This window comes from Theropithecus gelada, chromosome 12 (assembly GCF_003255815.1).
Source record: "Theropithecus gelada isolate Dixy chromosome 12, Tgel_1.0, whole genome shotgun sequence".
Lineage (NCBI taxonomy): Eukaryota > Metazoa > Chordata > Mammalia > Primates > Cercopithecidae > Theropithecus > Theropithecus gelada.
Genome location: NC_037680.1, coordinates 49,834,040 through 49,854,269, shown reverse-complemented (window position 1 = coordinate 49,854,269; position 20,230 = coordinate 49,834,040). Strand labels below are relative to the sequence as shown.

Below are 20,230 nucleotides of genomic sequence, written 5' to 3'. Positions count from 1 at the left end.
CAAGGTTGAGGGAACAGGACTCCACCTTATTCCATAAACAGTCATTGAGTGCTTTGCAGATGCAGCCGTCGGGAGCTCTGTGTTACCAGCCATGTATTACCCCACTGTGTTCTTCCACATCTCTGTCAATGGTGAGTCCTTGGGCCACGTCTATTTTGAGCTGTTTGCAGACAAGTTTCCAAAGACAGCAGAAAACTTTTGTGGTCTGAGCACTGGAGAGAAAGGACTTGGTTACAAGGGTTCCTGCTTTCACAGAATTATTCCAGGGTTTATGTGTCAGGGTGGTGACTACACACGCCATAACTGCACTGGCAGCAAGTCAATCTACGGGGAGAAATTTGATGATGAGAACTTCATCCCGAAGCATACAGGTCCTGGCATCTTGTCCATGGCAAATGCTGGACCCAACACTAATGGTTCCCAGTTCTTCATCTTCACTGCCAAGAATAAATGGTCGGATGGCAAGCATGTGGTCTTTGGCAAGATGAAAGGAGGCATGAATATTGTGGAGGCCATGGAGCACTTCAGGTCCAGGAATGGCAAGACCAGCAAGAAAATCACCATTGCTGACTGTGGACAGCTCTAAAAGGTTTGACTTGTGTTTTATCTTAACCACCGGACCATTCGAATTCTGCAGCTCAGGAGAGCACCCTCCACCCCATCTGCTTGCAGTATCCTAGATTCTTTGTGCTCTCGCTGCAGTTCCCTTTGGGTTCCATGTTTTCCTTGTTCCCTTCCATGCCTAGCTGGATTGCAGAGTTAAGTTTATGATTATGAAATGAAAACTAAATAACAACAACAACAAAAAATAACATTCACTTCCAGGCATTACTCTAGGCACTGAAGATAGAAAGATGAATCCTTGTCCCCAAAACTACATAGTTAGTAGAATACACTAATTTCTTAAGTTGGTTTACTCCAAGTCATTAAGCCATTTATTCTACTTGAAGATGCAAGAAGTTATTAAATTAATAAACTAATTACAATTTTACTCTCTGGCAGCCCTTGAGTTAAATGTTTAGATGCATTATCGCCCTATCAGCATTCAAGTCCACCAAGACCTCTGATGCCAGAATCTAAACAGATACACTGTATTGTTCTCTACTTTCTTGAATGATTAAAAAAGAGACAATTCTGCCTGAAATAAATCCCAGGAATTTGAGGTCATGAAGCCTGTATTTATACCAATTGATTCTTTCAGTTGGGAACTCTCTACAAGGCAGTAAACTCTTTGCATTTCTCTTTCCACAACTGTTAGATGAAGGTTGGACAGTTGGTAATTTAGCCAGATGATAGTGTGGGTTTGTGTGTGGATACCTGTGTGTCTATGTTTCAGTATGAATCATAGTGATTCTGGTTCTCTTAAAAAGCAAAATGTAAGTAAATGACACAAGCACATTATTTATGTGGAATATTTATATCCACATATCCCATATAAGGGTAGATTTGGGTCAAACAAGGCTTTCTCTAGCTGTCCTGATTTTTTACTTCACGCTCTAACTTCCATTCTCCCATAGGCTATCAGTGAGAGGAACATGTGGAATACCACTCACCCACTGAGAAAAGACCATCTGAGATGCTCATTTTATTGCAGAAAATGAATGTTCACTGAAGAACCCTTGTAGTTGGTCATGTCAGCTTCTAATTATTATCATAAGACTCTAAGACTAAGCCAAGAATCAAAATAATACAGCCTGTTTTAATTAATGGGACAACTAATGATTGACTGAAATAAGATCCCATTTCCAGTGCCAAATGCTGTCAGGACAACACTAATTCCTAGCACAGTGCCTGCCACGTACTTGACGTATAAATATGAGAAGGGGCTGGGGGTTGACTAGAAAGATCATCAACCTTGGGGCATACAAATCAAGGTTCAAATCCTAACTTACTTCTTAGTAGTGTATGACCTTAAAGAAGTTATCTCATTTCGGTGACACCAGCTGTGAGGTACTACTATGTGATTCTACTTTATCTATATTCCCCCAGCATGATCCTGCCCCTCAATAAATACACTTTGATGGAAAAAATAGATGCTTACTACTGATTGATTGGTTGCCAATTCAATCAACAATCGATGATATTATGCCAGTTAATGGTACCTGTAAGAATTTTGGAAGCATCTTTATCATTTCCATATTCGTCCCTACCAATAATCTTATTTATAGTATCAAAATCTCTCTTAAGAAGCCAAGAAAAGTGCAAATATCAACCTGTTTAATACAATTTTTAAATGGATTCAGAGAAGTGATGTCCCTTAGTCAAGCTGCTATAAAGTGATTAACCCTAGAGTGAATAATGAGTTTCTTATTCTGAATCAAAATCCTGGGTTCTCTCCTTAGTTTGTACCAAGACATTGCAGATTCTACTTTCACTTCCTGCTGACTCCAGTAACTTTAAGACATAGGATATGAGAGGTGAAAAGGACCTCAGGTGAAAAGATTGAGGTCTAGAGAGGATGAGTTACCCGGCTCAGGTCACAAGGGAGGTAAGGAAAGGAGTCAGAACTGGGTCCTATCTCCTAATTGCCAGGCCAGGGGCCCTTCTGAAAACCCACATGATGAATACAGAGAAGGACCCATTTGCCCTTCATGAGCAATAGATTCCCACAGTCACAATGAACGAGGCTTGAAAATGAAAGCAAATGGAAATAAATGGAAAAGAAGCAACTCTTGGCCATCCCAACCTTTTGTTGTCAAATGAGCCTTTAGAATCTCTCTCCTCAGTAGACCCTTGATGGGGATAAGACAGACGCAGAAGCCCAGGGCAGCTCTACTTTACTGGCCAACAGTTGCCATGAAAACTAAAGGTAAGAGTGGTCTGGCCATTTCCTGAAGTTTGTAAAAGGCTCACCTCTTTCTTTCTCCAGGTTTCCTTGAATATCTCTTCTTTTTATCAGCAAAAGTTTGGTTCATGTTTGTCAACACTTATTAGGATAGTCAGTGGGTGGGGACAAAGAGCAATTCATCTGTCTTTGGCCTAGTTGCAGATAAATTTCTCTCAGTCTATGGCCTAGTTGCTGATAAATTTCCCTCAACCGTGATGACTATAGCAATATTATAATTAGCTATCATAGAGAGATTTACTCTACTCTCCACCACCCTACACATGGGGTGTGATCAGCCTCAGGAGGGTCTTCGATCATCTTGTCTTCCTTCTGCCATGATGTCTCCAGCCTCAGGCTAGACCAGCTGCCTGGAGATCTTGCCCCTCGCTGCTCTGGACTAATCCCAAATGCTTCATACCAATACCAGCCATTTGTGGCTCCTTCCTGCCACCCACCTTCCCAACACACACTTTAACCTGGGTCACCAGCAGATCATCCCTCAGCAGACAGGTATTATCTAATCTAATACAAACCCTCCTCTCTTCCCAAGCTTTTCCACTGCACCCTTAGGAACTCACTGATCAGCAAACTCTCCTACACCTTTTTCCACTTCTAAATGTGTCTTCCTATGAGAGCCTGTCATTTACAACATGATGGAACTGGAGGACATTATGTTAAGCAAAATAAGCCAGGCACAGAAAGACAAACTTCACATGTCCTCACTCATTCATGGGAGCTAAAACTTAAAACAATTGAACACAGGGAGACAGAATGATGGTTACAGAGGCTGGGAAGTATAGTGGAGCAGGGGAGTGGGGATGGTTAATGAGTACAAAAATGTAGTTAGATAGAATGAATAAGGTCTAGGATTTGATAACTACAGTCAACAATAACTTATCGTACATTTTAAAATAGCTAAAAGAGTGTAATTGGATTGTTTATAACACCAAGAAACGATAAATGCTTGAAGGATGGAAACTCCGTTTAGTCTAATGTGATTATCATGCATTACACGCCTATATCAAAATATCTCATGTACTCCATAAATATATGCAATTACTAAGTACCCATAAAATTTTAAAATAAAAAATTTAAAATAAAAATAAATTTAAAAATAAATGTATCTTCCTGCCCAGGGAAGCCAGGCTGTCCTCTGAGGATTCTACTTCCAGCAGCCCTCTCAGCTAAAGACTGCCTCTCCTCTTCCCCAAGCACCTGAAAGCTGGGAGAGGCTAAATGCTCATCTGGTGACCCTCGTAACTTCCCAAATGTCTGACCTTCTCCTCCAAAAACCCCAGCTTTTTTGAAGCCAGTCACCAAACTATGCAGCCTCACAAGCCTCTCATCGCTGTGTGCTGGCGGCCTCCTGGTTCATGGAGTCATGGGTGGTGTCAGCTTATTACTCACTGCCTTTCTCTTACCATAAACCCCATCATTGACTTTGGAGTCAACCAATGTCCTGAGACTCAACTCCTTGTCCTTCTTTGCTCCAATGACCTTTTCCTCCAGCCCACCTTAGCCATCCACTCACATGGTCGTTGGTCTAGGTCTAGTGAAATATCATCTTCAAAATAGTGTTCCACCATTTCACCAGACGTAGACCATGTGAAACCTAGACCCTGCCATTGCCAATAACTGCAGCCTTTGGCTCCCAGACACCACATTCTCCTTGTTTTCCACTCATCAACCTTTGCTGGTTCCTTCTCCTCTCCTGACCTCTGAACATTGGTATGCCTCTTGTATTCTCGGCCTTTTCTGTACTCTATCCACACACATTCCTGTAAAGATCTCATGCAGTCTCATGGCTTAAGATGAGTTTCAAATTTTTATCTTCAGTATAAAATAGAACTGAGCTAGAACTCAGAACCCTGAATTCTAGTCTTATACAGCCAACTGCTTATTCCACACCTCTGCTTTCAAGTCTAAAAGGAATCTCAACCCTGACATGAACAAAACCAAAACTTGATTTGAAACCAAATCTAACTCCCCCTCAGTTTTCTCCATCTGAGTAAATATTTATTCCAACCTTCCAGTTGCTCAGGACAAAGTTCTTAGACTCTCCTTTGTCTCCTTTCTGCCTCATGTCCCACTTCCAGCCCATTGGCAAACCCTTTTTCTTCTTCCTTCACAACGCATCCAAACTCTGGCCAGATTCTCTTCTCCATCGCCAGCGCTACTAGCCAGGTGTAGGTTACTATCTGCTTTCACCCGGATGATTGTAAGAGCTTCCCAGCTGGCCTCCCTCCCTTGGTCTTGTCCCTCTTCTGTCTCCTCTCAACACAGCAGGCATAGTGGTCCTTCTAAGTGTATGTCTCATCTCTGTTCCAAACCCTCCAGTGGCTTCCCATCTTACACAAGGTAAAAGCCAAATCTTTGCAATGGCCTGCAAAGCCCTCCTCAAGCTGGCACACGTTACATGCAATCTGATCCCTTCCCCCCATCATGTCTCTGACCTCCTCTCCTACTACTCTTCCCTTGCAGAGTATGAGCCCTCCGAGATACCCAGGGCACCTCGCTTTAGCCACAGGCCTACCTTGTATCTGTTGTCATTCTGCCTGGACTGCTCTTCCTAAGACATCTGTATGTCAATTCCAGTCCCTTCCTTCCAACCTTTGCTCAAATATCCAGACCAGGCTGGAGTGCAGTGGAGTGATCTCAGCTCACTGCAACCTCCACGTCCCGGATTCAAGCAATTCTCCTGCATCAGCCTCCCGTGTAGCTGGGGTACAGGTGCACTCTGCCACGCCTGGCTAATTTTTTTTGTAGTTAGTAGAGATGGGGTTTCATGGTGTTGCCCAGGCTGGTCTCAAACTCCTGAGCTCAGGCAATCCGCCTACCTCTGCCTTCCAAAGTGCTGTGATTACAGGTGTGAGCCATGGCACCCAGTTGTCTGTTGTGCATTTTATTCTATTTCCTAATTTATAAAGTTCATTTATCCAAATCTTCTTTCCGGAACTTTATTTTTCTGAACCTTTATTTGAAGGTTTATTTCTTTTTTTTACTCTTTAGCTTTTTACTTTTATTTTTTAATATGCATATCCAGAGTTAGAAATTTTCTCTGAGCTCTGCAACCAAATCTAATGTTATTTGATATTATATGGAACATGTCTTTTTATATTTTTTTATTGTGGTAAGAACACTTAACATGAAATCTACCCTATTAACAAATTTTAAGTATACAATGTAATAATGCTAACCACAGGCACAATGTTGTACAGCAGATCTCTCAATCTTGATCACCTTGCATAATGACAGCTACACCCATTAAATAGCAACTCTCCATTTCTCCCTCTCCCCACTCCAACTCTTCTTCAACTCAACTAATCGCTTACCGTACCCCCATACCCAAGCAGCCAAATGTTGCTGGAGAAAAATCACACAACCAAGGCTATCAGGACCCATTATGACCAAAAATCTTCAGTGAGCACTCAACACTATCTGACAACTAAACTTCCCTAGTAAATTCATTAACCTACTCCCAAGATGACTATTACACACTTTCTCCTCAATCCTCAAATCTCCAACATCTCCTCCCACCCAACTTCAGCCGAAGACCTTGTCGTATATTTCATGCAGAAATATAGATGCAATCATGTGAAAACCATTTCAACTTCCCACCTTCATTCCACAAACTTATTTATATCTGTAGTCACATGCTCTGGTAAACTTGTGCCCTGTTTCCCAGTTTGCTGTCCTTCTCATGAGCTGGGCTCCTGAAACAGTTTCTTCTTTTCTGTGCCATCTATTCCTTCCTAAACTAAATCTTTAAGCACTAGCTCCTCCAGCAATTTTTTTGTAAGTCTCTTCTCTGGCTACACTTTTTTCTTTAGTGATTACAAAAACCCCCATGTCTTCAAATATCATCCAAATGTTGATGATACCCAAGTTCATTTTACTAGTCCAGACCTCTTTCCTGAGGTTTAGATTTGCATGTATAAACACATCTTTATTACATCTCTGTACATTTAATAGGTGACTTAAATTAACATGGTTGAAATTGAGCTATTGATCTTCCCTATCAAAAAAAATCATCCTAAATTATTTTCCTATCTTAGTACCACCATACACCCAATTTCTCAGGTCAAAACCAGAGTCATCTCCTTGGATTTCTTTCACTCAACTCCACATTCAACCCCACAACAAGTCCTGTCAGCATGACCTTCAAAATTTATCCTGAATCCAGACTCTTCTTGTCATCTCCACTGCAATCTGTTCAATCTACACTATTGTCTTCTCTCCCTTGAACCACAAGAAGAGCAACAAACAAGAAAAATAAGTTAGATATATAGCGTGTTTCATGGTGATAAGAGCTAAGGAGAAAAAGTAAAGCAAGAAGTCAGGATAGAAAGTGTTGGATTGAAGGGGTTGACATTTGAGCCAGGGCAGCTATGGGGGTCTCAGGCTTTAAGATGGGAATATGCCTGCTCATTCAAGCACCAGTAGAAGACACGTATGGCTGGAGCAGTTAAAGGGTGGGAGAGGCAGGAGATTAGCTCAGAATGGTCATGAATGACAGGGGTGTGGGACAGCCCAGTGGCCAGGACAGACAGAGCCTGGTGGGTCACGGAAGGGACTTGGGCTTTCACTTTGAGTGAGGTGGGGAGCCTTTGAAAAGTTTTGAACAGAGAAATGGCTTCCTTTCAACACGATCATTCTGCTGTGGTGTTGAGAATAGATTACAGACAGCAAAAGTGCAAGTGGGCGGTCAGTTGAAAATAATCTGTTACAGAAAGTAATCTAGTAATTGCAGTATTGCTATAATGTATTCTACAGCAATCCAGGTAAGAAATGTGGCTTTGACCAAGAAGGTGGCAGTGGGGTAAGGTGTAGCGAAAAGTGCCAGAATTTTGGATATATATGTATTAGTTCTTACATATATAATAGCTCTTATCACTATTTTTTGTATATATATACATACACACACACACATACATAAACATAATCTTCAGTTAGAGCTAGTAAGAGTTGCTGAGAGACCAAAAGTGGGTGTGAGAGTAAAAGAAGAGTCAACAACACTGTCTCCAGCATTTCTGGAGACCTTTTGTCTTCACTTTACTTATTCCCAATTAATAATTAGAATAATCCATGAGGAAGGCTGGCAGACTATGGTCACAGTGGGTGATGGGGATGTGGACAGGGTCCTTGCAGGAAGTCTTGAGGTATCCCTGGCTTCTGGGACATGTCAGGAGAAGGGAGCACTGGCTTTTCCATCATCAAGCCAAAGATGCTCCTCTTTGGGAATATGTTTAGTCCCAAGAAGATGCCTCCTTGGAATTCTGCTTCTCTCTCCAACCTGATTCTTTGGATCAGTCAACCCAGGAGATGGAGCTGGGCCTGGACTATGGAATTCCCACTATGAACCTGGAAAAGGTTCATAAAACAAAAACGAACACAAAGCCTGAAGTTTGAAAATGACCAGTGGATAGCAGAGACAGGGATTAGTGGAGGTGTGGACCGGAGGGAGGCCCAGTGCCTTCACAGGCAGAACCAGCAACTGGAGGAAGAGAACAGTCTCTTGCAGCTGAAAGTGGACATCCTGCTAGACATGTTTTCAGAGACCACTGCTAAATCCCTTTTAATGGAGAAGGAATTGGATGAATGGAAGAGTGTCTGCCAGAGGAGAAAAGGAAGACCCTAAAGACATTCATTAGGAGAACAGGGAGAAAGCCACAGATCAGGGGAGTAGGATGTGGCTAAGCAGATTTTTTAAATTTGTTTTGTTTTGTTTTGTTTTGTTTGCGGGGGGAGGGGTTGTTTGTTTTTACTTTTTAGCCACACTAGCGAATTAAGTCCTGGAGACAGTATCATATAATGGGGCCAACAGGCACTGATACCCTTGGGTTGGCAATAAGATGGTGAAATTTATTGGAGGAAACCAGGCCTCCAGGCCAGGGCAGTAACTAGGAAAGCGCTCCAGATGCACTGCTAGGGATGCTAGCCTGTAAAGAAAACCTCAGGGAGGTCTGGGGGTGGTGATAAGCCTTGGGGTGCCCTCCACACATGTAAGCATGCAAATGTCCATGTCCCAGAATCACCATGTTGGACAGACACCATTGGGAGAAGCAGCTGGAGCTCATCATCTCAGCCCGTTTAGCATTTGGGGCGCGACGCCAGTTCAAAAGAGCCCGTATTTGGGCTGCTTGGGTGGGTGGCTCTGTTGGTTCTCTGCCCCTCTGACCACTTTCTCCCTGTCCTTACAGAGTACTTGTTCCCCACATCCACAGCCTCCTCAGCTTCCTCTTCCCAGCAGCATGCACCAATCTTCCACTGCAACACTGTATTTTGTGCTACTTCCTGTTGACACTACTTCTTTTTCATTAAATGATTGATGTTAAAATTATTTTTAAGTCCATGAAAATGAAGTCTTGTGTTTCTTTGAGTCAGTTTCAGAATTTCTCTAGAAATGTCTTTCTTAGGAATGTCACTAGTCAGTCCTCCAGTAGTAAGAAGGCCACTAGCTCTAAGGAAATAATCATTAAAATCAGTGACTCTGGAGCATTTTGTTGAGCAATGCTATGTTTCTCCAACATTTGAATTGCTTTCATCAACGCCCAGCTGAGTTGGTTTTAGCTTCCATCAGTGATCTTCCAGGCTTCCCTATGATCAAAGGAGAGGCTTCCCAACAAAATGCAAATCCTACTACCCAAGACACATGGCAAGGTGTGTGAGAAGAGAAGTATGGAGAATCTGTAGAAGCACTGGGAGCCACATTGTCACCTCTGCTCAGATAAATATACCTACAGAAGTCACTTCAGCAAACGGACCCTAAGCAGCCTCCAGTAGAAGCACAAGCACGGCTCTGGAATTCAGTCACCTGGAGTCTCAGGAAGAACACCCACCTGCCCTGTGACTATGGGCAACCACTACGCTTTAGTGCTCCCATTCCTAAATCTCTTAAATGAAAATATTAAATGATTCTTGAGGTTGCTCCCAATACTGATATTCTATATTGTAGACACAATCTAGCTAGATTTTATGAATACAGTGGGGTAGAAAGTCAACACTATCGCGTTTTCTCTCTTCCCATCTTATCCAGAGATTTGTATTTTATGAGCAGAGCACTAAAGACAATCACAAATAGATAGAATTCACCCAAGTACTTATACCAAATCTTCTCTTACCATACTGATGCCTTTCAGCAAAAAAGGCATGAATATTGTTGGGCCACAACTTTAGACTTAAGGGACTGGTGCTGTTAAAAGTATAAGATGACCTTATAAACTTCTCCTTCTCATTTTTCTTGTATTTTTTGACTAATCCATTCAGATTTCCTTAATATATCTTCAATGAGTATATAACACTTTTTAAAGGCTATGTTTGACTTTATACCTGGCCCCTTTATTATTGTATTAGTTATTTGTTGCTGTGTAACAAAATACCCTAAACTTAGTGGATTAAGAAAACAATTACTTATTAGCTCACATTTTCTGTGGGTCAGAAATTCATGAGGTCATGGTTAAGACACTGGCCGAGGATGCAGTCTCATGTGAGGGCTTAATTGGGGTTCCTTTACATAGCTGTTGACAAGAGGCCTGGGTTCCCCACCAAGGGCACCTCTCATTAGGCAGCTTGAGTGTCCTTACAGCATGGCCTGCTTTCCCAGAGCAAGAAATCTAAGAAAAAGCAAGGAAGAATCTACAGTATTGCCTTTTATGACCTAGTTTTAAAGGTCACATGCCGCCACTTCTACCTTGTGCCATTCATTAGAAGCAAGTTGCTAAGCCCAGCTGCATTCAAGGGGAGGTAAATAAGGCTCTATCTTTTAAGAGATTGTCAAAGAACTTGTGAATATGTTTTAAACCAACAGATTATAAACACTTTTAAAATACTCTGAGTATTTTTAGAGCTAGTAGTTCTAGGTTCAACTAAAACCTCAGCCAGCCATGAGTAAACTTTAGAACTAGAAGAAAGCATTACAGAGTGTACATTATGGCCCAATGGGAAAATGTAAAAGTAACCACAGGCAGTATTGAGTCTAATGAAAACATAGTGTCCTAAGAAGAGCCCACTTGTGGATGTGACAGCCCTAAGCTTCAAACTTGGCCTCCCATTCCTCATTGTGTGAACACTTAATTTCACCATGCCTCAGTTTCCTCATCTATAAAATGGGAGGATTAATACTTATTTTATAAGGTGTTATCAAGATTAAATGCAATATTTTATATATAAAGTTACTAGCACAAAATCTGTCATATAGTAGGCACCCAATAAATCTTTTTTCTTCCCAATTTACTTGCTCCACTAACAGGTGGCAGAGCTAGAACTAAGGTGCTAATACCCAGATCTGTGCCCTTTCTAGTACATATTCTTAAGTTACTTGTCATTTTTCTTATTTGGATATTACCTGGATATTTTGGAGGTAGATATCCTTTATCAGCCCTTTTGTTAAAGAATTTGTATTGGTCATTTAGATTTTCATTTATCCACATGCTGCTAATATGTTCTTTAAAGAAGAATCTGCCAGTGTGCTTTGTAAATTGGCGAAACAACATAATAGGTAGAGTAGGGGGCACTATCATATCAAGGAACTGGTATGTATCCCCAACAAACCCAGTAGCCAGAGTCTAAGTAAGCAGACCCATATGCTCATATGCCGAGCAAGAAATTTCTACTGTAAACACCCAGCAGGACACATTAAACCTCAGCCAGCCAGGAGTTACCCTCCACTGAGTGGGGAGGTGGACAGGTTGGTGAGCAAGGTGTTCCTCTCCGGCTTCCTCTTGTGGAGATTTTAGCTTCAAGTCTTTGTTAACCTCTGTGCTGACCTGTATGAGTATGAGGCCACTCTCCCAAGGCTCCGACCCGTGCTACTAGGTTACTATTTGTGGTCCTTGGAAGAGCTCTGAAAGGTTCACTAAACCCTCTGCACTTCCTTTTCTGGCTATATGATAGCCCTTGATGTCTTGTTAATCTTGATAAGGAGCTAATCCCCATACCCCTAAAATCAGTCTTAGGCAAAAGGAAACCATCTGAGGAACCCAGAGACTAACCCAAAAATTTTTGCACAAAACCACCCACAGCTGTTTTGAGATAACTGACAGCATTTAATTTCATGAGGAAAGCAAAAGAATGCTCTGTTACAGGCTTTGCAGATTGCCTTTGCAGGGGTAGTTGTGCTTTTCACTACTAACCATCCATTCTCCTCTGAGGCCCTCACTCACAGCTACTGCATGAGAATCACAGAAAGACCTTCCCTGACCACCCCAGCTAGAGCACTCCTTTTCCACACCCCACCCAATCCCCCAGCATTTTACTCCATAACATCTATCACTCTCTGAAATTTTCTTGTGTATGTGGTTATTTACTTGTTCACTGCCTCTCTCCCTACTAAACTCTAAATGATACAAATGTAGCCACCCTCTCTGTCTTATTATCCATAGCATGCAGAAAAATCCACCTAAAATATAATTTGATCAGTGGATGAATAAATGAATACATAATAGCTAAATGTATTGACTGTTTTACAGTATATCAGTACTTTTTATTTAATCTTCAAAATAACCTGATAAGCCCTATTATTATTCCCATTTTATAGAGGAGGAAAGTGAGCCCCAGAGAAGTTAAGTTACTTGCTCAAAGTCATCATTCTAGCAAGAAAAGGGACTAGACTTTGAACCCAGAAACCACGATCAGTCTATAAAGGGGTCCCCTCAATATTCACCCTCTTTTCAGCCCAGCTCTGAACAATTTGAGAAATAAAACAAAAGAACAATAATGGGGATGGAAGTGCTATCTTTATAATTGATGGAGGCCAAGTTGGAAGACATTGAGTATTAGGCCTTTCAGGAAAATAGACATTAACATTAAACCCCAGATCTGGTAGTCCTGTGCTCTCAGCCCTGGGAAGCAGTATGGAGGGGTCCTGCCAGAGGGGCTTACATCAAAGAGGGAGCAGAGCAATATGCCCAAAAGGAAAGAAGGAACCAAGCAAGGCCAGCTCCTTCTCAAATTGACCAATCAAATAAGCCAGAGTTGGTAAAAGGGCACAGAGAGGCCACAAGTTACATTCTCTGAGTTCCCTTCACAGGAAGAAAACAAAAGGATTGGGGAGATCACATCATTCTAAGAAAGCCTCATGAGTATGGGGGGAAGGAGGGGTGCACACACACCCACACACATACGCAAAGGCATGACCAGCACTGCACACCCCACAGAGTGCCCTGTACACCATTTTTGCAGACTTCAGCTTTAAACTAAAGTTGAGACAATTGTCTCAACACTGACTGATATTACACAGCTAACTCTGCTATGGGTGATTTGTTGCCTCTGATGCCCAGACAAATACAACTGGAGCAGAATTTAAATACATGCCATTTCTGTAGTCTCTGGAGCACTGATTTTAAATAAGGCTATACAAGGAACTCTGGGGTAGGGGAGGGGGCAGGAAGAAAAGGTAAAGTAAAAATTTTTAAATCTGAGTGTGAGACCATCTGAGATGCCTAGCCCCGTGAAGCCACCCCACCTAGTAGCCGAAGGAGCAGGGATGAACTGTCTCTGTTGAGTCCCGCCCAAATTCCAGATGCACAGAAGCATGAACTGTAAAATGGTTGCTACTTTGAGCCAGTAATTTGGGGGATAGTTTGTCACACAGCAATAGACAACTGATACAGGGGCAAATAGATGCAGTATTCTGTGCATTTTATTTGATTATGAAATTTTTCTCTGTAAGACTATTCTACTTAACAGATTCTGGGAAATGCTGATCTAAGTAGTTAACATGATGGACATGTCTAAATCATGGTGAGACAACTTCTTAAAAAGTGATGGCTATGGCCTCAGAAATTTCCTTTTTAAAAGATCTATTAGTCTTTCATGATCTGCCATTAGTTTCAAACACAATTTTTACAAGTTATTCATTCATTCAACAGATACTTGTTGAGTGCTAGAACAGATCATGTCTTCCGAAGGCAGCCAGAGCAATACCTCCCATCCCACACAGCCTGTGTCCAGTGTGACCTTGACACTCCTCCGTCAAGCGGAGGGGTCTATGTCCCTTTTCTGAGAATCAGAGTGAGTGTGACTTCCTGAACAAGAGAGTACTGTGAAACGACTGTTGTGTGACTTCTCAAGCTAGATCATTAAAATGCCAAGCACTTTGTCTTGCTATCTTGAGAGGCTTGCTCTTGGAGCCCAGCTGCCGTGTGATGAGCAAGCCCAGCTAGCCCATGTGGAGAGATCATGTGGGAGGATCACATGTAGCTATCTTGGCTGACAGTCCAACCAAGGCTCTGACCAATAGCCAACACCAATCAATAAACACATGGGTGGATGCCACCCAGTGGGCACCTCTGGGTATTCCAATAGCTAGTTAATGTGTGAATATTCTGACTGACTGTCCAGCTAAAGCCTCAACCAACAGCCAGCATCACCCAGTCGTATGAGTGAAGACACCGTTAGATGATTGCAGCCCCTAGACATCTGGTCACACCTGGCTTCTTCTCAAATATCATGGAGGCCCCAGATATCAGGGAATGGAAACAAGTTGTTCCTGCTGTGTCAAATATCTGATAACAGAATCCATAAATAAAATGGCTAGGTTTTGGAGGGGTTCGTTCATGCAACAATAGCAGCTGCGACTAGTAGGCATGTGCCCACTGTGTGTAAGGCACTGGGATTAATGAGGTGGAGAGTGGAAAGAAAATTAAGACCTCAAAGATGTATTGTTTTAGTTCCATACTTTTTTCTCTTCTTTTTTTCTTTTTTTTTTTTTTTGAGACGGAGTCTCATTCTGCCATCAGGCTGAAGTGCAGTAGCACAATCTCAGCTCACTGCAACCTCCGCCTCCTGGATTCATTCAAGTGATTCTCCTGCCTCAGCCTCCTGAGTAGCTGGGATAGGCGCATACCACCATGCCCAGCTAATTTTTTTTTTTTTTTAATTTTTGGTGAAGAAGGGGTTTCACCATGTTGGCCAGGAAGGTCTCTGTCTCCTGACCTCGTAATCCACCCACCTCAGCCTTCCAAAGTGCTGGGATTACAGGCGTGAGCCATCGCGCCTGACCTAATTCTATACTTTTACCTATCCAATTTCACCATCCTTCTTATGTCAACTTAAATGTTTCCTCCTCTAGAAAGTTTACCTTATATGCCATTCACTTTCAGACTTCTTAACTTCTCCTACTGTGGCTTATAACACCTAGGCCTACCACATCATAGCTTCGGCAAGTTTTTCCTTTGACTGACTCTCCTTGTCTATTTTCTTCTGATCCACAGTAGACTGCAGGCTTCTGGAGAATAGGCATTGTCCCTATTGTCCCTTGTTTCCTATGATAATTCTCAGCAACTAGCTCAAATCTGATACATTTGCTGAAAATATTCCATATATTTGTTGGAAAAAAAAAATGAAAGCACTATGCAATAGGTAAATAAATTAGTCTGCTTTGCTTTTCCTCAAATGTCTTCCTATAGATATGGAGATGAATATTATTTTCTCTCAAAAACAAGAACATATATTTTTTAATAATCTACTCTACATTTATAGCCAGTCCTATCTCTTTCACTTCCAGCTTCATGCAGCCTATATGCCAATCATATCAAACTCTTTGCCCTCTTCTACATATCCATGGCCTTGGCCTTGTGCCTTCTCTTCCATTACTAGGAATTCTCCTCTTTCCTCTATCTGAAGAACTCCTATCCTTTTTTCAAGATGCAACTTATATTACCTCCTTTGTGAAAATGTCTACAAATGTTAAGAACAGGATTCTTTGTTATCTTCTGTCTACCTATAGCATGTTGTGTTTACCTCTGTTACTGTAATATATTCACTGTAATTATTTGTGTATATTTGATTTTCATATCCAACTTCCCACTCTGTCTGTTCCACACTCCCATGGACTCCACCTGTAACCCCTAGTGGATGAAGGACTTCAGATGCACTCTGTTTTTAGGCTACACTGTTGAGCTCCTCTAGGTCAAGACATTTTAGGAGACTACTTTAATGTTGGTCTTTGTTTAGCCCCTTGAGCATAAGTCTCAGGAAGGAGGCAAAAAGGAAAAGCTACATGATGAACTCCAATTTTCCCTTTTAGAAAAGCTCCAGCCAGGTGCGGTGGCTCATGTCGCTAATTCCAGCACTTTGGGAGGCCAAGGCAGGCAGATTGTTTGAGCCCAGGAATTCAAGACCAGCCTGGGCAACATGGTGAAACCCTATCCCTACAAAAATTAGCATGGCATGGTGGTGCACGCCTGTAATCCCAGCTACTCAGGAGTCTGAAGCAGGAGAATTACTTGAGCCTAGGAAGCTGAGGCAGCAGTGAGCCAAAATCATACTACTGCACTCCAGCCTGGCTGGCTTCACAGAGTGAGACACTGTCTCAAAAAAAGAAAAAGAAAAACAGAAAATCTCAATGACATTGGTCTGGGCAATGACGTTTTGGTTTTTTGTTTTGTTTTGTTTTGTTTTGTTTTTTAAAATAGAGCCTCACTCTGTTGCCCGGGTTGGAGTGCAGTGGTGTGATCTCGGCATGCAGTGGTGTGATCTCGGCTCACTGCAACCTCTGCCTCCCAACTTCAAGTGATTCTCATGCCTCAGTCACCGAATAGCTGGGATTACAGGTGTGCACCACCATGCCCAGCTAATTTTTGCATTTTTAGTAGAGACGGAGTTTCACCATGTTGGCCAGGCTGGTCTCGAACTCCTGGCTTCAAGTGATCCACCTGCCTCGGCCTCTCAAAGTGCTGGGATTACAAGCATGAGCCACTGCACCCAGCCTATTATTTTTTTTATATGACTTCAAAAGCATGGGTAACAAAAGTGAAAGTAGATAAATGGGATTGTATCAAACTAAAATTCTTCTGTACAATCAAGAAAACAGTCAACAGAGTGAAAAGACAACCTATAGAATGGGGAAAATATTTTCAAACTATACATCTGATAAAAACTGATATGGTTTGTCTCTGTGTCCCCACCCAAATCTCATCTTGTAACTCCCATAATTCCCACATGTTGTGGGAGGGACCGAGAGGGAGATGATTGAATCATGGGGGCGGGTCTTTCCCAGGCTGTTCTTGTGATAATGAATGGGTCTCACAAGATCTGATGGTTTTAAAAATGGGAGTTTCTCTGCACACGCTCTCTCTTTGCCTGCTGCCATCCATGTAAGATGTAACTTGCTCCTCCTTGCCTTCTACCATGATTGTGAGGTCTCCCCAGCCATGTGGAACTGTAAGTCCAGTAAATCTCTTTCTTTTTTAAATTTCCCAGTCTCAGGTATGTCTTTATCAGTAGCATGAAAACGGACTAATACAAAAGCTTAATATCCAAAATATATAAGGAACTCAAACAAGTCAATAGCAAGAAACTGAATAACTCAATTAAAAAATGGGTAAAGGAGAATAGACAATTCTCAAAAGACTCATAAATTGATGAAGGTATAGGAAAAAATGTTCGACATGACTAGTCATCAGAGAAATGCAAATTAAAGCCACAATAACATACCACCTCACACCTGTTAGGATGGCTATTAACAAAAAGATGAAAGATTTGGCAAGGATGTGAAGCAAAGAGAATCCTCACACACTGTTGATAGGAATGTAAGTTAGTGCAGCCATTATGGAGAATAGTATGTAGGTTCCTCAAAAAATTCAAAGTACAACTACCATGTGATCCAGTGATCACACTACTGGGAATGTATTCACAGGATATGAAATCAGTATCTCCAAGAGATACCTGCACCTTCATATTTATTGCAGCATTATTCACAATAGCCAAGATATCAAATTAACCTAAATGTTCGACAGTGGACGAATAGATAAAGAAAATGTAGTATTTATGTACAATGAAATACTATTCAACCTTAAAAAAAAAATAAGGAAGTTTCATGCTGTTTCAAGGGAGTAGTTAAAAAAATAATAATAAAACAAAATAAGGAAGGCCTGACATTTGCATCAACACAGATGAACTGTGAGGACATTTTGTTAGGTGAAATATGAGATGAGTAGAAAGGCCAATACTGCATGATCTCACTTATACGTGGAATCTAAAAACATCAAACTCAGGCCAGGCACAGTGGCTCACGCCTGTAATCCCAGCACTTTGAGAGGCCGAAGGGGGCAGATCACAAGGTCAGAAGTTCGAGACCAGTCTGACCAACATGGTAAAACCCCATCTCTACTAAAAATACAAAAATCAGCCTGGCTTGGTGGCGTGCACCTGTAATCCCAGCTTCTCAGGAGGCTGAGGCAGGAGAATTGCTTGAACCCAGGAGGCGGAGGTTTCAGTGAGCCGAGGTTTCACCAGCCTGGGTGACAGAGCGAGACTCCATCTCAAAAAAAAAAAAAAGGTCAAACTCACAGAAGTAGAGAACAGATGGTGATTACCAGAGTCTGGGAGCAGGAGGTGGTTGGAGAGATGTTGGTCAGAGGATGCAACATTTCAGTTAGATAGGAGGAATATGTTCAAGAGATCTATCGTGCAACATGGTAACTGTAGTTCAACACAATGTATTATATTCTTGAAAATGCGGAGAGTGGATTTTAAGTGTTCTCACCACAAAAAATGGTTAAGTATGTGAGGTAATACATGTTAATAGCTTGAGTTAACCATTTCACAATGTATACATATTTTAAAACATCATGTTGTACATACATCTATAAAATTTTTGTCAATTAAAAAATTTTTAATTATCTTCTTTCCCCCAGGAGATCCTTCTATTCTCTTGTAAGTGATTACCCTACCTCCAAGCAATGTCCTCCCTCCATGCTAGGATTCACACAGCTTAGGTCTGTGACTGAGATCTTCTGCACACTTGCTGGTACTTCTGTCCTCCACAATGAGTATATTTGCTCCTCAAGGGGCAAAACCTTGTCTTCAGTGTCCACATACCTATCCAAGAACTGCCATTGTACACCACCTAATAGGAGTTCAGTGGCTGAATAAATGATTGATGGCTTATAATACCTTTCAAAGGGCTTCTAGTTATTATTGTTATGCAATCAAATTGTTTTAACTCATAACTTTTAAATAAGAATAAAGACTGGTGTGATTTATACATGATCTTGGGATTGCTTGAAAATATCATATAGCATACTTATTTTCTTCACCACAAATGGATTTAGATTATACACATATGCTTGTTATCCCCATTGTTGTGATATATGCATAATTGCTCTCCTCCAAGAATATTTAATCACAGTAGGTGCAGCTTTAAATAATATTACTTAATATATTAGAAACCCAACATCCATCAAAATAATGTGGCACTGCCTTATTTATGAGGTACTAGTCTACTGCTATAGAAATGATATCAGATAGCAACAAAAAGGATAGATTTGACTTCTCATAGAACTCGCCCCAAAACAGAAGGCTGACCTTAGCTCAGTACACTTTATGCTTGGTATTAAGCTTATAACATTTCATCGGCAGCACATACCCAAGACACAATGCTATAGCTTGCATAACACAGGATTTGACATCCCTTTATCTGATCAGAGTTAGATTGAATCTTTTTATTCACCTTAGTTAAGTTCATTGGAATGCAATAAGTAAATTCTTTTTTCTGTAATATTACAAAATGTGGATGGTGTCTTGAATACATAATTTAAAATAAGTCTCTAATGTTTTCTACACTCACTTGGATGTGATGTAGGCAAGATAGAAAAATTTGCTCTTGGGTGTGGTATAGTTTATATGATTAAATGCTTTATTCATACTCATATGTCAATCTATTAGTGTGCTGTTAATTCAAATGTTACTATGATGTATTTTATCCCCATTAGCACATTCATCACAGGTGGATGTGAAACTTAGACAAAGGTGTATGTTCTCATTAATGATGAGCAGCCTATTCATCTTACTGGAATGTAATTAATGTTAGTTACAATCCTTAATTTTTCACTGTTTGTCATGATGCATATTTAGCATTTCTCTTGTCCTTTATCAACCAGCTCCTTCTTATCACACAGCTAATTCAAAAAGACATATATTTAACTAAATCCAGTGCTTCATTTTAAAAGTATTTTACTATGTATGTTTCTTAATGTTGTGGCAGTTTCCAAATAGTGGGACTTCATATTGGATGCATAACTGCAAAAACAATATTAAGGGGATGATTTGGTTCACCTTTCTTTTAATGTATGGGATTAATATAATTCATTTGCTAAATTAAATAAAAAGACTTTCCAAAGATGTATTTATATTCTACAGTACAGCATCAACTGAATAGAATAGTTTTTTAGGTTACAGCAAAGAAAGAGCATGTTAAAAGAAATACATGCATTGCTATGTATTATACAGATGCATAAATACATACATATATCTAGTGTTCTTTCTATCTGTAAAAAGTGCTTTATATATGATAACTCATTTAATCTCATAATAATCCCTATGAGGTCATAATCCTATTATTTCCATTTTACAACTGAGGTAACAGAAAGACAGAGAGGTTAAGTATCTTGCCCAAAACCA

General features: G+C 40.9%; 1 pseudogene; it reads left to right on the top strand.

The window, feature by feature from the left end:
* Nucleotides 1-8,024: 8,024 nt before the first annotated feature.
* On the top strand, nucleotides 8,025-8,465 carry LOC112635842 (annotated as a pseudogene).
* Nucleotides 8,466-20,230: the final 11,765 nt, after the last annotated feature.